The 16,760-nt window shown below is 37.9% G+C and overlaps 1 protein-coding gene and 1 pseudogene across 16 annotated transcripts in view; one reads left to right on the top strand and one right to left on the bottom strand.

Annotated features, from left to right (window-relative positions):
* Positions 1-16,760, top strand: part of LEKR1 (leucine, glutamate and lysine rich 1) — a 219,674-nt gene that overhangs the window by 54,593 nt on the left and 148,321 nt on the right. The gene's annotated exons all lie outside the window — the stretch shown is intronic.
* Positions 1,254-5,849, bottom strand: LOC138849455 (eukaryotic peptide chain release factor GTP-binding subunit ERF3A pseudogene; annotated as a pseudogene).

Here is a 16,760-nt window from a genome sequence, read left to right as displayed (position 1 = left end):
AGAGTATTTTGTAACTGTCAGTATAAGTTCATTTTTTCCTCTGGGTTTTCATCTCTCTGTCTCCTTCCCTCCCTCCCTCCCTCTCCCCCCTCCCCCCTCCCCATGAGTGTGTATATGTGTGTGTTTGTATGTGTATATGTAATTTAATTATGCAAAATGAAAATAAAATTAATGCAGTCTAAACAATTACTTAAGAAAGACAGATAGCTACCTTCTGTAATTTTCAGAGAAAAATATCGGGATAGCCCAAGGCCGATTCAGATGGGATTTTAAATAGATTATAAAAACACGTGGGGCTGATGCTGTGGCACAGTGGGTTGAGCTGCTGTTTGTAACACTGGAATCCCATCTAGGAGTGTCCGTTCAAGTCCCTCTTGCCCTGCCTCTGGTTCAGCTTCTTGTTAATATGCCTAGGAAAGCAGCAGATGATGGCTCATGTGCTTGGTGTCCTGCCATCAGTGTGGGAAACCCAGATGGAATTCTGGGCTCCTGGCTTCTGCCTGGCCCAGACCTGACTGTTGTGGCCATTTGGGGAGTGAAAATGCAATGGAAGATTCTCTCTGTCTGTCTCAGTCTCAGTCTCAGTCTCTGTCTCTCCCTCTCTCTGTGACTTTATCTTTAAATAAATAAATAAATCTTTTTTTAATATCTAAATTCCAGCCAGTAAATTTCAGAATTACATAGGATGGCAAACTCAGTCATCTGTGGGGTATCTAAATAAATTAGAGAAGCAGGCAGGTTGGGAACTGTAGTGAACTGAAAAAATGCATGTTCATCAAAGGAGGCAGATGCTCTAGGAGGTTTTTTTTTTTTAATTGAGTATTTAATTAACATGGTAGTTGTCTCTGACATGTGTACACACACATACATACTCAGAATGATCTGCTTGGGGAAAAAGACTGACTATGCCTAAGAGGGAAATGAGAAATAAAATTCCTGTTGTTTTTCATTATGATAGGCAATTATGTCCACATCACTTACAAAGCCATTGCCAAATTTGTCCAAAGAAGTAGAATTTGAAAGAGAGACTGGGAAACCTTGGGAAAAGTTCAACATTGTCAAAGTAGAGCTCTCTGTTGATATAATGTGGCTGTGAATTTTCTTTTTGTAATATATGGACAGAAAATAAGAGAAGACCATGTGAAACAGACTTTTGCAATCTTTCTCAAACTATTGTACAGGATCCTGAAAAATAAAGCTTAGTTTTTCTATGGAGCCGGTTTCAGAACTTTACCAATTTCAGTGGTCTTAACCTAAATCTCCCAAGAGAAGTCTTCAAAGGTCTCAAGGCACAAGGTTCCTGCTGTCCTTAATGAGCAATGTGTACTTGATCTTGCTTCACAAAACAGGTACAATCTTGCTTTTTTTTTCTCCTGATTTTTGTGTACCAAGCAGATTAAGGCTGTTATTTCAACTTCCTCGATAGAGGTATGAATGTGCAGCACCACCTTGTGCCCTGGGCAGATGATGGATTTGTGCTCTGTAATCACCATTTGGGCATCAAATATACATCCAGCATGACAAAGATTGTTAGGATCACAAAGTACAAATCCTGGAAGACTCTTCTTCAATTCCTTTCAGTCTGATTTTTTGAGGCTTTCACCTGGGACTGCAGAATCGATTACTGCATCATCAGAAACAGCTTTCCCGTTGTGCTTGTTGGCATCATCAGACACTGCTGCTCTTTACAAATAGATCCTGATTCCAGCTTTCCTGGGACCACAGTGCGTGTACTTATCCACAGCTGGCATCCTGATAGGTTCATCAATTGATCTGTCAAAGTTTGGCAAATTGTCCCTATATGAAATAACTGCTAATCCAAGGTACCAAGGATAGAAATATATTTACTCTTTGAGATTTACTTCAGTCAGTCATGAGCAGGGCATAAAGTGAATGTTCTTTGGGGAATCAAAGACCACTTCATTCAAAAATGGCATTTGTGGGGCTGTTACTGTGGTGCAGCAGGTTAATCCATGGTCTGCAGCACCAGCATCCCAGATGGGTACCAATTCGAGTCCCTGCTACTCCACTCCCATTCAGCTCCCTGCTGGTGTGCCTGGGAAAGCAACAGAGAATGGCCTGAGTCCTTGGGCCCCTACACCCACATAGGAGACCTGGAGGAAGCTATGGGCTGCTGACTCTGGCCTGGCCCATCCCTAGTCATTGCGGCCATTTGGGGAGTGAACCAGTGGATGGAAGATCTCTCTCTCTCTCTCTCCCCCTCTCCCTCTCCCTCTGTGTGTGTGTGTGTGTGTGTGTGTGTGTGTGTGTTTCTTCTTCTCTCACTCTGAAACGGCTTTCTTTTTTAAATATTTATTTATTTAAGAGGTAGAGTTGCAGACAGTGAGAGGGAGAGACAGAAAGGTCTTCCATCCTCTGGTTCACTCCCCAGATGGCCACAACGGCCAGAGCTGTGCCAATCCAAAGCCAGTAGCTTCTTCCGGGTCTCCCACATGGGTGCAGGGGCCTAAGGACTTGGGCCATCTTCTACTGCTTTCCCAGGCCCTAGCAGAGAGCTGGATCAGAAGAGGAGCAGCTGGGACTAGAACCGGCGCCCATATGGGATGCCGGCGCCGTAGGCGGAGGATTAACCTATTGTACCACAGCGCCAGCCCTGTAACTGCTTTCAAGTAAGTAATTAAATATATTTTTTTAAATGGCATTTGTTTCTCTTTACATTCTTCCTGTCTCTCATTGCTCAGATTTACTCTTGGATTATCTATCTTGTTAATATGCACAGTTAAGTGTTTTATACCTGCTGTTTTTGCCAGCATTGCTTGTCCACTTGTCTGTCCTCCTTTTCAAATCCACTTTCAAACTCTTTTGCTGGCTGAGATGACCAGGGTAGCCAAATCAGGTTGAAAGGCACCACCAATCACTGGGACAAGACTCTTGTGGCCCAGGCATCTGGAATTGTGAAATGCTTCTATTCAGTTTCTACTATTTTAGTGTTGTCTCATTCTTCCTGATTTGTGTGCGAGCCCCAAGACAAGTACCAAATTTCTCTTTCCTATTTCTTAAGTGTCCTTTTTAGTCAAATACCTTATTTTACTTGACCACATCTCCATGCCCAGTGAACACCACATCCTAGCCGGCCCCATATTTGAGTTGATTTTTGTGAACATTATATGCATCCACTTAAAATTGAGACCACAGGACTATTATTTGATGATCTATAAAAATACATTACAATTCTTCGCCGGCGCTGTAGCTCAATAGGCTAATCCTCCGCCTAGCGGCACCAGCACCCTGGGTTCTAGTCCTGGTCGGGGCGCCGGATTCTGTCCCGGTTGCTTCTCTTCCAGTCCAGCTCTCTGCTGTGGCCTGGGAGGGCAGTGGAGGATGGCCCAAGTCCTTGGGCCCTAAACCCATGTGGGAGACCAGGAGAAGCACCTGGCTCCTGGCTTCGGATCAGCGCGACAGCGCGCTGGCCGCAGTGACCATTGGCGGGTGAATCAACAGCAAAGGAAGACCTTTCTCTCTGTCTCTCTCTCTCACTGTCCACTCTGCCTGTCAAAAAAAAAATACATTACAATTCTTAATGGCAATGCCAATAGGCATGAAACTTTCAGTGTAAAGTTACATACAGACTTTCAAGTTAGAAAATATTTAATAACACACTGATAGCTATCAAATTGGCCAAAAGTAAAATTGATTTCTTAACTGTTTGCAAGAGTATTTTGACTGTTAAATCTTTATGTAACTTAATAATTTGTAGTTGAATATTTTCCTCAGAGTATGACAGGCAATAATTTGAATTCTGAATAAATACTACTACATTTATCTTTCTTATTATTTTTGAATGATGAAAGGAGGAGCGTGTAATGTCTTATTGAGTGATGCTTTGGACATTTTAAAATTATTTTTTATTATTAATATAAAGAGAACAGGTTTAATGTAGTTCATAAATACAATTCTTTTTTTAAAGATTTATATATTTATTTATTTGAAAGACAGAGTTACAGAGAGGCAGAGGCAGAAAGGGTGAGAGAGAGAGATCTTCAATCTACTGGTTCACCCCCCATTTGGCTGCAACGGCTGGAGCTGCACTGAAGCCAGGAGCCAGGAGCAGCTTCCCGGTCTCTCATGCGGGTGCAGGGGCCCAAGGACTTGGGCCATCTTCTACTGCTTTCCAGGCCACAGCAGAGAGCTGGATGGGAAGAGGAGCAGCCAGGACTAGAACCGGCGCCCATATGGGATGCTGACACTGCAGTTGACGGCTTTACCTGCTATGCCACAGCATTGGCCCCCAAGATACACTTCTAAGAATATAATGATACTTCCCTTCCTCCCTCCATCTCTCCCTCACTCATTCTTTCCTTTTAAAAATTTCTTGAGATAACATATTTTTAATTTACATTATAGTCAGATGCTTAATTCTTCCCTAAATAAAGAGTTCAAAAATCCAAAAGTAAAAGCACCATAGTTCAGCAGGAATATAAGCAAGGACTATAAACAATCAAATGATAAGACTTCAATTTCACTCATATACAATAAATTTTAAAAATAATCACAAATCATTAAAACTATAGCATATTATTAGTTTTTAAAAAAGATTTTATTTGTTTATTTGAGAGGCAGAGTTACAGGCAGGAGAGAAAGTGATGGAGAGAGAGGTCTTCTGTCATCTGGTTCACTCCCCAAATGGCCACAATGGCCCAACTGGGGCCTTTCTGAAGCCAGGAGCCAGGAGCATCCAGGTTCCCCACACGAGTGCAGGGGCCCAAGCACTTGGGCCATCCTCTACTGCCTTCCCAGGCCATAGTAGAGAGCTGGATCTGAAGAGGAGCAGCTGGGACACAGACCTGCACCCCATATGGGATGTTGGCACTTCAGGTGGTAGCTTAGCCTACTACACCACAGCATCAGTCCCACATATCATTCATAACTATTTGTTTGACAAAGATATAACACAAAGCTTGACAGAACTGTAATTGTAACAATATTGATACAAATAGGCATTTCAGCTCCCACATAGTAGGGAAAACATGCAGTATTTGTCTTTTTCTTTTTTAAAATTGATTTATTTGAAATGCAGAGTTACGGAGAGAGAGAGGCAGAAGGGAGACAGGGAGGGGGAGAATGAGAGCGAGAGAGATCTCCCATTTGCTGGTTCATTCCCTAAATGGACACAATGGCAAGAGCTAGGTTGGTCTGAAGCCGGGAGCCAGGAGCTTCTTCTGGGTCTCCCATGTGGGTGCAGGGGCCCAAGCCCTCAGGCCATATCTCACTGTTTTTCCAGGCACATCAGCAGGGAGCTGGTTGGGAAGTGGAGCAACCATACTTGAACTGGCGCCCGAATAGGAGGCTGGCGCCGCAGGTGACCTGCTACGCTGAAACACTAGCGCCAGCGTTTGTCTTTCTGTGCCCAGCATATTTCCCTCTATATCATGTCCTACAGTTGCATCCATTTTGATGCAGATGGTAGAATTTTTTTTCTTTTTTGTAACTGAATAATAGTCCATTATATGTATGTGTGGATATGTATATATACTCACCACATTGTCTTTATCCATTCATCTGATGATGGGCATTTTTAAATGCCACTGCAGTATTAATGAAATTTGTTGAATTATCTTTGGTTTGCAAGTAACCATAAGAACACACATTTTTCCTTTATTATTATATATTTTGGAAAAAAAAAACAAGAAAGTTTTTCTAACAAACTTTGTTTTCTTCTCTCCATTACTGCTGAACAACCTCCTTTCTTCACTCCCCTCTCCTAAGCCTTGCCTACTGTCAGCAATGTTTGTGATGTAAGCAGGAACTTCTCTAATCATAAAATTCTTCATACTTTCCAGACTACACAAAGGTTCATTCTTTGCCCTTCTCTGACCCTCTTCTGCCATCTTTATAATGATGTAATGTAACTGTGTTCTTTTTTTACCTTCTCCCACATCTGTCTATGAGCCACTTGAGAACAGGTGCCTTTCCATTGTTCTTGAATTCTTAATTGCCTGGTATGAATCATGTGCAAGTAATACATATTTTTGAGTATATGATTTTTCTTTTTCTTTTTTCTCCCTAGTGTAATTACGGTTTTATGAGAAGGCTAAAAAATGTAACAGGAGCTATTGTGTATTCTCTGTTCCTTTTACTGGATCAATTATTGTTGCTTCAAATCTGAAAATAGAAAGAAAAGGAAATCTCAGATTTTTATGATTCTTTGAACATCTTCACGGTTTTCTCTGTTCTTCCCAAAAGCTTACATTTCACTCTCTTGAATCTTCTCAAAGAAAAGCAGATGTATGGGCCAATATTTAAAATAACAAATGTAATTTATTGCTATTTTGGGGTGTATTAGTAAATAGGCTTTCATATTATTCTTCAAGTGTACTAGTTTTATATAATTTTCAAAATAAACTTATTTGTTATCTATTGGCTATTCTTTAACATATATTAAGTCTCTTTATTTTCACTGTGACCATTATAGAGTATTTGGAAAGTAAGATGTGAAACAGATTGCCCTTAATATCACTTCCTATGATAACTGATGTTAGCTTTTTTGGAGTCAATTTTTTCCTTTAAAATGTGTTCATTATATTGCTTAATGAACCTCAAAAGTTGTATCCTAGGTTACCAACGAAAAAAGGATAAATGAATAAATTAATTATTTTGTTTAAAAAGCAAAATTACAAAGGGGATAGAGAGAAAGAGACACACATAGAGAAATCGATCTTCCATCTGAGGGTTCACTCTCCAGATGGCCTCAATGGCCAGGGCTGGGCCAGCTAAAGCCAGGAACCAAGAGCTTCTTCTGGGTCTCCCACATGAGTACAGGGGCCAAAGTACTTAGGCCATCTTCCACTGCTTTCTCAGGCACATTAGCAGGGAGCTGGATTGGAAGTGGAGCAGTTGGGTCTCAAACCATCACCGATATGTTATGCCATAACACTGGCCCTGAGAAAAAGATGTAGAAGATGAGAATCTTGCAATCACAATGTTATTTTTTTCTATAAAAATTTTATTAAATTTTTATAGTCTTATAAATATTTTATTATTACAGGTTAAAAATAAGCAAGATTTATTTAAGAGACAAATATGTACCTAAATAGCAAAGAGACTGTCCTGAACAGTATATAAGACTATGGAGCAGCCAGGACTCAAACCAGCACCAGCCCATATGGGTTGCTAGCACTGCAGGTGGCAGCTTTACTTGCTACACAACAGCAATAGTCCCTAGAAGCCCAATTTTAATACAATCTTACATGCTCTTCAGGACATTCTCTTTGCTATTTAGGTACGTATTTGTCTCTTAACTAAATCTTGATTATTTTTAACCTGTAATAATAAAATATTTATAAAAGACTAAAATAAATAAATAAACCTTTAAAAAAAATCAGAGCCAAAGCACACAGAAAAGGTTTCTGTATGTAAATCTGTCTCCCTAGAGACCCAGCAATGGAATTCATGGGTCCAAGAATATGAACATTTTGGGGGACAGCATTGTAGCATAGTGGGTAAAGCTGCCGACTGCAATGTCTACATCTCCTGTGGGCGCTAGTTCATGTCTAGGCTGCTCTATTTCTGATCTGGCTCCCTGCTAATGTCCTGGGAAAAGCAGCCTAAGATTGTTCAAGGTGCTTGGAACCCTGAACCCACATGGGAGACCTGGCCATTATGTCCATCTGGAGAGTGAACCTGTAGATGGAAGATCTCGTTCTTTCTCTGTCTTTCCCCCTCTTTCTGTAACTCTTTCAAATAAATAATTAAATCTTTTTTTAAAAAAAGAATATGAACATTTTTGAGCTTCTTGATGTATAGTTTCAAAATGTATAGTTACAAAAACAGACTATAAAAATTTGTGCTGCAACAAATAATATAGAATACTGTTTCCTTGTAAATTGTCAGTATTGGGTATATTTATGTTCTAAAATTCTTTGTTAACTTTTTAGATTAAATATTGTTTTAATATCCATTTATTTGACTTTTAGTAATTATTTTTTGGTCTTTACTCAGAATATTTCTTCTTTCTTATTTGCCTACTTATTGTCATTTTGAATGTACAAATGTGGAATTTGTAGATCTAGAGAGGCTACTGTTTTTCAAAATTATGATAGCACTTAAGACAATGCTCTGTATAAACTATGATTTTATTAAGAACACTTGAAAATGATGGAAATTTTAATTTTTTTCCAAATGGTCTTTCATCCCATTAACTTTAATAAAAATATAGGAAAACATTTTGCCTCCATTTTGTGAAATTATATGTCAGCCCTACAACAGGAAATTATGTGTTTGGTTTTTATTGTCAGGATTTAGATTTTTAGTTTCTATATTAGTAAAGCTTATGAGTATTATAAGTAGTCAAAGAAAGATCTATTGTTTTAATACACTGCCTGCATGTTAAAGAGATCAGAGGAGAATAAGGGTGTATTCAAAAACTGAATACAATTCAAATGATATTAATTAAATTAGGTTAGTTTAAAAAGCAAAATTGATTCACCCCATGCAAAGTATCCTTTTCTTACCATTCTGGGTACTTTATGTACAATGATAATGTACAGAATAATGACAGTCTGATATAAAATTCAAGCTATCTCAACAAAAAGATATTTCAGTGAATAAGTTGGAATTTTGTAAGAAGCTATGAATGGGTATCATATTAGTTTTCTAAATAAAAGCAGTAGAATATCACTCTAGGAAATTAAGAATTTATATAAATAATTTTGTTTTAAATATTACTGCTGTTCTGTATGTTAGTTGCATTTCTGATCCTGTGCTTTCATCTGTTGACATTTTGAAGTTGAATAGCTCCTGATAATAGGTAAAGTGGCTTGGTTTCTGTCTCTGTGGTTTCACAGAGTGCTTATGACTTCTCTTTGAAATAAGAGTTCTTTTTGGTTTTGTTGAATCGTAAGTGATTCATCTATCTATAATACTTAGACTACCCAACCCCCTTAGAAGTATTCCATTCTTTCTTGAAAGGTAATTTAATTTTATGAATGCATTTAGGTAGTGGTTATTTCCAAAGGAGCATTACAGAAACCACTTCTCATAATTGGCAGTTGTATGTCAATTTCTGAAATTCGTTTCCCAGGAACTTCTGAAGTACTGCCTTGTTATGATTGATCTCTTTGTTGAAGTCCTAATTTTCCCCTTGATATTCGGATGCCTTTGTCTGCCAGACCTTGATAGGATGTAATCCTGAAAAATCCCTCCACTTCATTTCTTCAGATCCTGAACTTTCCACCTGTCATCTTTGATTGCTGCAAAATAGTTTGAGAGAAAGAATAAAAATAAATGAGTCTTTAAAACCAAGAGCTTGACAAAAAAAGAGTATAGGTTACAGGTGGTAAAATCTTTAATACTGAGACTGGCTTTCTTGTGTGTTTTCTAAAGTGTTTGATTATGGAGAGGAGGAAAGTTAAAAGGGAGTTTTAAAGTATTTTTGAGACATTTTCTTTATAAATAATATTAATAGATAATCCAGATAAAAATAATTAACAAGGAACTATAATACCTTTCTCTTATTTGTTTTATGTCTCAGTGTTTCTCACATGATCTGTTTTCATCAAATTGACTAAGAAAAACTGGGAAATAGATAAGGGCAATAAATGTGCTTGTTCTCATGGATTTGTTGGCAAGAGAGTTAAATACAAGTCATCTAGCTCTCAGTACAGGACTGTCTCCACTAGAACATGCTGTTAATGCCCACTATTTTCAGGAACACTCTCTGACTAGACAACATCATGTCCTTACATCAACACAGTGTTCAAATTCTGTGCAGAATTATGACTGTTAGAGAAAACTGTGGGCTTGCACAGCACATACTGTATTGTAATATTTTGTGAATTGTTTATTTCATAAAGTTGATATATATATATTTGTGTTTATCTTTATCAGTTTGATTTGAAAGAAGTAGACTTAGCAAAGCCAAAGCAGCGTGAATTAATATGACCAAATTCCTCAGGGACTACAATCAGAGGACTTGAGATACTTTATATTTGCTTGTAAAATTCATTTGGGAAATTTTCTAAAAAACCCAGTGACCTTGAAATGTTTTAATGTGAATGCTTCAAAAAAATTATTAAAAGCAAAATTTGTGTAAAAAAAGAATTATTTTCTGTGGAAATCTTAAGAGTTGGAGTGGACTTTTATTAAGGAATATTTAATAAATATTTTCATTCAGCAACATATTAATCTTATATTCCACTCAGCAATGTAATAAACTTAAATCTTTTTTAATATTTCCAGATTTTTTCTATTTATAAACCTTAGATATATTTAAATACTTATAATGAAAATTGCTCTTTTTTAAAAAAAAATTCTGATTTTAGATTTTCAAGCAACATATAACTATACTTTCAAGCAACATATAACTATACTTTCATTGTAAATAATAATATTGCAGCAAAACTAAAATCTTGTGACCAACCTTCCAAATCCTGGTTCTCTTCCTAAAGTTAACCCTACTGTAATGCTAGTGAAAGGTTACTCTCATTCTTTTTCTGAAGTATGTATGTGTACATATAGAACTATGATAAAAATACTTGGTTTCATGTCATGTTACTCTGTAAGTTCCAGCTTGCATTTTCTTCTTCTTTGATGATACATATTGGCATTTTTTCCTTTCCAGGACATAGAAATCTATTTCAATTCCTTAAGAAATATTTTGCGCAGTATTCTGTATGACCATAGGCAATTTACCTGTTGATATATTAGATTGTATATTGGAGTATATTGACCATGATGGTTGTTTCCTTTATTTTTGCCATTAAGACCATATTATATAAGCTCCAAAATGTAAAAGATGTCTATTCTTTCATACCATAATTTATATTACAGAGACATTTGACATGTACACCTACTCATTGTTTATATACAAGTCATTCTTTTGTGACCTTTTTTTAAAGATTTATTTTATTAATTTGAAAGGCAGAGTTAGACAGAGACAGGGAGAGAGAGAGAGAGAGAGAAAGAGAGATCTTCATTCGCTGATTCATTCCTCAGTGGCTGCAATGGCCGGGTCTGGGCCAGGCCGAAACCAGGAGCTTCTTCCAGGTCTCCCAAGTGGGTGCAGGGGCCCAAGCATTTGGGCCATCCTCCGCTGCTTTCCCAGGTGCATCAGCAGGGAGCTGGATCAGATGTGGAGCAGCCCTGACTCAAACCAGTGCCCATATGAGATGCTAGGATCACAGGCAGCAACAGCTTAACCTGCTACTCCACAGTGCCGGCTCCTGAACTTTTAAAAGATTTATTTATTTATTTATTTATTTGAATGGCAAACTGACAGAGGGAGAGACAGGAAGGGGTGGGGAGGGAGGGAGGGAGGGAGGGAGGGAGGAAGAGAGAGAGAGAGAGACTTCCATCTACTGGTTCACTCCCCAAAAGCCCACAGTGTCTATGGCTGGGCCAGGCCAAAGCCAGGAGCCATGGACTCCATCCAGGTTTCCCATGTGGGTAGCAAGCATCTGAGTACTTGACTCATCATTCATCTCACAAGGCACATTATGAGGAAACTGTATGAGAAGCAGAGGAGCTGGGATTTAAACCAAAAGGCACTCCCATATGGAATGTGGGTACCTCAAGCAGCAGCTTAATTTGATATATCACAATGCTGGCACCTAAACTTTTCATTTTCAAATAATTTTAGGTTTACAGAAAGTTGAAAAAGAGTATAGTTCCCTGATATTCCTCCTGCCCAATGTTAGCACCTTATATATAACTATGCTACAATTATAAAATCTAAGAAAAATGTCATTGTTACAAAAGAGTTAAGTAACCTACAGACTTTGATTATATGATTTTTTTTCTACTGATATCTTTTTCTCTGTTCAAAAATTCAGTCTGGAATCCCACATTGCGTTTAGAGTTCATAGCTTCTTAGTCTGAGATCTGTGATAGTTCCTCAGTCTTTACATGTCTTTCATGACCTTGAGATTTTTTTTTAATTAATTAATTTATTTATTTGAAAGTCAGAGTTACACAGAAAGAGGCGGAGAGAGAGAGAGATGTCTTCCATCCACTGGTTCACTCCCCAATTGGCTGCAATGGCCGGAGCTGCACTGATCCGAAGACAGGAGCCAGGAGCTTCTTCCGGGTCTCCCATGTGGGTGCAGGGGCCCAATGACTTGGGCCATCTTCTACTGCTTTCCCAAGCCATATCAGAGAGCTGGATTGAAAGAGGAGCAGCTGGGTCTCAAACCGGTGCCCATATGGGATCCCAGTGCTTCAGGTCAGGTCATTAACCTGCTGTGCCACAGCGCTGGCCCCAACCTTGAGGCTTTTGAAGATCGTTGGTCAGTTATTTTATAGACCATTCCTAAATTTGAGTTTGTCTGATGTTTACATGTAATTATGTTGACTATTCATTTTTGGCAAAGCTACTATAAAAGTGTTACACCCTTCTCAGTGTATCATATCAGGGTGCATATGACTATGTCAATATGTTTTTTATTGGTGATGTTAACCATCATCATTTGACAAAGTTAGTATTTCCTAGGTTTCTGTACTCTGAAATTATTATTTTTCTCTTTGTAATTAGTAAATGTCTGAGATACTTCAAGTAGATACTTTAGACATGGTTTTTTTTCCTGAAACTTTCACTTGTTTTACAAGCAACTGTCAGTAGAGTTTGTCCACATTAGTTAATACCATGCTTTCTAATGATACTAATTTCTTCATTTCATTCCTTCTACATTTATTTATTAACTGGAATTTATAGATGTCTCTTCTCTCTCGTTTATTTATTCAGTTATTTATATCAAAATCATAAATCAAAAAAATGAAATCATTCATTTTTATTTTGTGGGTTACAATATCCAGTGCTATTTTATAACTACTAGATTGTAAACTAATACTTAACACTTATTTTGTTGTTCAGTTGTTCCAGTTTTGAACATTTAGAAATGCTTCTGGTTCCCAGGTCATATCTGTGCCTTTCCAACGTGCTTCCCTCCTCTGTTGAGCTATTCCTTGCTTTTTGGCACCATGAAATGTCCTCGACTTACCTTGAATTTTCCCTGCCTCAGTCCTGGAACCAACCAGTTAAGATGCTCTGATTTCTTTTATTGGAGGATGGCATTTAGAAACCAAGATCTGGACACTGGGTTTCTTCACTGCTGCTGGGACAACCTTGCTGCTGAGCTTTTGTCTTTTGTACCTCTTTGCCTTAAATATGACATTCAAAGTATTAATTCATTTTTTAAAATATTTATTTGAAAGACAGAGTTACAGAAAGAGGTAGAGACAGAGAGAGAGAGGTCTTCCATCTGCTGGTTCACTCCCCAGATGGCCGCAACAGCCGGAGCTGCGCCTATCTGAAGCCAGGAGCCAGGAGCTTCTTCCAGGTCTCCCACGCAGGTGCAGGGGCCCAAGTGTTTGAGTCATCTTCTACTGCTTTCTCAGGCCATAGCAGAGAGCTGGATGGGAAGAGGAGCAGCCGGGACTAGAACCAACGCCCATGTGGGATGCCAGCGCTTCAGGCCAGGACTTTAACCCGCTGCACCACAGCACTGGCCCCTAATTCACTGTTATTTTAATAAACTCATTTAAAGCTATAATTTTCCTCTGAGTACTTTGATATATAGTGTTTCCATTATTTCTAAATAATTCATAAGTTTCATTTTTTCTCTTTATTCCAGCAATTATTGGATATTTTAAAATTTCCATATATAGATTTTTTACTTCTTTTGTTTTTCACGTCATTGTATTGTTGAAAATAAATGTGTATGAGTAATGTTTTTGTTTTCAATTGTGGGCAGTTACATTGTTTTTTTTTTTTTTTGTGATTATACCATGATTAGTACATTTGTTTCCAATTATGTCAAAATATCAATAACACAATGTTGTCTTATTAAATTCTCAATAGTTTTACCTATTTTGTCATATTTCTGTAACCTTTCAATTTTTGTGTGAAAAGGATGATCATGAACTCTTGCGTACTCATTATGATTATTAATTTATTTTCATTGTAGTTAAAATAATTTTATTTAGGGCTAGACATTTGGCATAGCAATTAAGATGCCACCTGACACTGTGTCCCCTGTCAGCATGCCTAGATTCACATCACAATGCCACTTCCTATCCATCATCCTGCTAATGTGCACCTTGGGAGTCAGCAGGTGATGATTCAAGTAGTTTGGTCCCCACCACCATGTGGGGGATTTGGACTGAGTTTTGGGCTCCCAGCTTTGGCCTGGCCCAGCCCTGTCTATTACAGTCATTTCAAAGTGAACCAACAAATGGAATATCTCAGTCTGTCTTTAGCTCTCAAGTCTGTTTCTGTCTTTCTGCCTTTCATTGTATTTGACAGACACAGAGACAAAAAGGGAGACAGATAGGCAGAGAGAGCTCCCATTCATTCTTTCCTCCCTAAATGCCCACAACAGTCAGGACTGGGCCAGGCTGAAGCCAGGAGTCAGGAATTCAACCTAGTGTTGTATGTGGGTGGCAGAGACCCAACTACTTGAACCATCACCTACTTCCTTTCAGGATTCACATTAGCAGGAAGCTGGGATCTAGTCACCATGATATTGATTATGGGCATCCCAGCTGCTGTCTAAACTGCGAGGCCAACCACTGTCCCCTTCTCATTGGATTTTTGAATAATTTTCTTTATATTTTTGAAGGTATGTTTTTGGGTATGCAAGAGTTCATGATCATCGTTTTTCTGGGTGTCTTGACCTTTTTATCAAAATGGAAAGGTTCTTTGTTCCATTTTGTACTCTTTTGGTGCTGCATCCCAGTGAAAGTAGTGAGAGTGACTGAATCCTAGTGAAAGTAGAACAAAAAGTAATAAGTGGTAAAATGGTAGAAAAAGTGTAAGAAAATTATAATGTCTGTCTGAGAGGTCTTGTATCCAAAATAATAGAAAATTGTTCCCAAAAAGGGGAAAATGGAGAGGAAGAAGTTCAACCTAGTGGAAAATTACTAAAAGTAAAGAACATCAGTCTCTAAAGCTAGTCCTTACCAAGCGCCCAGCACAGAGCACGACAGAGACTAATGTGATGACACAGTGTCATCAAATTTACGAATCCCAAGGAAAAAGAGAAGAAAATTCTTTCAGAAGGATTTCTGAAGTGGGAGGGAGATGGGAGACCTTACCCTTCATCAGCGTCAATGGAAGTTAGGAAACTGTGGAACAGTACCATAATTTTCTGTTAAATTTTTGTTTCATCTATGATTCTCTATCAGTCAAACTGTCCATTATGAGATAGAACAAAGGCATTTTGAATGTCAAATTTCCCTCTCATATACACAAATCTTAAGGGTTTGTTCTACTCAGTAAAGTAAACCAGGAAGGAAGAACCAGGAACTAGGAGAGCTGGCATAAAAGAGATGGGGACAATTCATGAAATGATAGAGAAGCAAAGTCCCAGAATGACAGCTTTAGCCAAATCAAAGCATACTTAGACTAGAGCAAAGGAATGGGCAACTCTTGGAAGGTTACTTCCTGGGAAAGAAATAATATGGAAAGATTATCGGATGTGTCTGAAGGTATTGAGAGGAGAATTTTGCTTCTGTTAAAGTTGAAAGGAGAATCAGTGATAGGTATACAGAAAACCAACAAAAGAGAGTTTTTTATTCTATGGACCATAAAAGTTGTTTCAGAAAATAAAGATAATTATGGCATAACATGTGGTTCACCAGTGAAGAATAATGTAAATACTAAAAGTAGTTTAACAAAAAGTGTTGATTCAACCATATAGGGAAGATAAGAAATAGAAAGTAAAGGTGAGTTTATGTATGTTGGGTAGTATATGTGTAGAAGGGTCAAGTCTTATTGACTGACTACCTCACCATTCATTTCCCCTTCTGTGTTAGTAACAGAACTATGAATTTGTATGGTGTCCACTTTTCCCAATTAAAGGACTACATCTCTCAACATCCCTTGCAGCTAGGTGTAGCCATGTATCTAAAGTCAACAGAACTATTCAGTGGTGTTTCCAGATGATTGACCTTAAAGGATGAGCTATATATGCAACATGAGTGTGTATGTATAAATATATATATATATATATTCTAGATTATATGTATTCTAGATAATATCTATAATGAAATGTTAAGATGTAGCAGGGTAAACTTGTTATTTCCTAATATAAAACTAAATACTAAATGAAACAAGAAAATGTATTTTTCTTTTTAAAAAATATATTTATTATTATTTATTTGAAAGGCAGAGTTACAGAGAGAGGGAGAGACAGATCTTCCATCCACTGGTTCACTCACCAAATGGCCACAATGCCAGAGCTGGTCTAATCTGAAGCCAGGAACCAGGAGCTTCTTGCAGGTCTCCCATGTGGGTGCAGGGTCCCATGAACTTGGGCCATATTCCACTGCTTTCTCAGGTGCATTATCAGGGAGCTGAATCGGAAGTGGAGCAGCCAGGATTCAAACTGGTGCCTATGTGGGATGCCAGTGCTGTAGATGGCAGGCAGTTTAACCCGCCACATCACAGCACCAGCCCCCAAAAATGTATTTTTCTTATTATTTTTTTCTTATAACCCTTTCAGTGATACTTGACATTTTAAACTGTGTCCCTGTCTTTAATGAAAATTAAATTAATATTTGTTTAGTTATATTTTAATTAATTCATTTTTGCATGTTCACTGTAAAAATTTGAACAGTAAAAAAGAATATAAAGTAAACTTTCTGCCTCTCTTCAATATTCATTACCTTTTCCCCTGCCTATAACTTCCGCTCTCATCTCCAGAGATAATGACTCTTCCATGTGTCTTTCCTTCTTTGTTTTATACATTTATATCGCATATATATGTAAAATGCATAGTTTTCTTATTTTTATTAAAATTACTTAT

The sequence above is a fragment of the Oryctolagus cuniculus genome, chromosome 4, assembly GCF_051225735.1.
Source record: "Oryctolagus cuniculus isolate XC-2025 breed Fujian yellow rabbit chromosome 4, ASM5122573v1, whole genome shotgun sequence".
NCBI classification, from domain to species: Eukaryota; Metazoa; Chordata; class Mammalia; order Lagomorpha; family Leporidae; genus Oryctolagus; species Oryctolagus cuniculus.
The sequence above is the reverse complement of the archived record's forward strand: the minus strand, read 5'-3'. Positions and strand labels throughout refer to the sequence as shown.